General features: G+C 37.2%; 1 non-coding gene across 1 annotated transcript; it reads right to left on the bottom strand.

Annotated features, from left to right (window-relative positions):
- Nucleotides 1–458: 458 nt before the first annotated feature.
- On the bottom strand, nt 459–574 carry LOC116095596. Its single transcript, XR_004120659.1, has one exon. It is a non-coding gene; the product is annotated as a U5 spliceosomal RNA (small nuclear RNA).
- Nucleotides 575–1231: the final 657 nt, after the last annotated feature.

Below are 1231 nucleotides of genomic sequence, written 5' to 3'. Positions count from 1 at the left end.
GGGTTTCTATTCCTGCACAAACATCATGACCAAGAAGCAAGTTGGGGAGGAAACGGTTTATTCAGCTTTCTTCTACATGGCTTTTCATCACCAAAGGAAGTCAGGACTGGAACTCAAGCAGGTCAGGAAGCAGGAACTGATGGAGAGATGTTCTTTACTAGCTTGCTACTTCTGGCTTGCTCAGCCTGCTCTCTTATAGAACCCAAGACTTCCAGCCCAGGGATGGCACCAGCCACAAGTGGTTTACCCCCTTGATCACTAATTGAGAAAATGCCCCACAGCTGGATCTCATGGAGGCACTTCCCCAACTGAAGTTCCCTTCTCTGTGATAACTCCAACCTGTGTCAAGTTCTCACAAAAAACCAGCCAATACAGTTGTTCCTTAGATTGGTTGATTTCCTAGTATAAGAATAATGCCTGAACAAATTGTGAATACTTATACATATCTTTTTTTTTACAGCCTTACATAAGCAAGGCCTCAAAAAATTGGCTTAAGACTCAGAATTGTTCCTCTCCATGGAAATCTTTAGTAAAAGGCGAAAGATTTATATGATCTGAAGAGAAACCAGAATATTACTTATACATATCTTAAAAATACTAGTGTTTAGGGAAGGTAACCGTCAATCATCATTCATAATAGTGATCCTATGAAATTATAAGGGGAAATTTTCACCAGAATACTCCATGATTTCTATGTTACTGAATGGATAAACAGGCACTAAGGATGCTTTGATACAGGTCAAATGACTAGATCTGATTATCAATATGATATAGAACTGCTGACACTCAACAAATTCAGGAAGAATTATGGTTAGAAGCAATGATAATGACAAAAAGCATTAGTGCCAGAACTGACATTTTAGGTCCTGTCACCTAGCATATTTTGTCACGTGCTTATTATCCTAACTGTGAATCATTTCCCAACCCCACAATCTTTTTTCTGTTTATGATGGCGTAAAGAATTTTCTGTTGTCTACCAGGAAACATCTTTCATAAAGAATGACTGTACTTCCCCAAGTCAGTTCATCAATAAACTCTGGGTTTGTGTGTAAGCTTCATTAAATGTATTTCCTATCACTACCTTTAAACATTTCTCATTCATATTCCTTCTTACAAACATATTTCTGAGTGTATTATTTTATGGCTATGTATCCATGAACATAGTCCTACAAAACAGAAATGCTATTAATCTTTCTTTTCCAGTATACATATGTGTAAAAGGATTTCGTCA

This window comes from Mastomys coucha, chromosome X, assembly GCF_008632895.1.
Source record: "Mastomys coucha isolate ucsf_1 chromosome X, UCSF_Mcou_1, whole genome shotgun sequence".
Classification (NCBI taxonomy): Eukaryota; Metazoa; Chordata; class Mammalia; order Rodentia; family Muridae; genus Mastomys; species Mastomys coucha.
The sequence above is the reverse complement of the archived record's forward strand: the minus strand, read 5'-3'. Positions and strand labels throughout refer to the sequence as shown.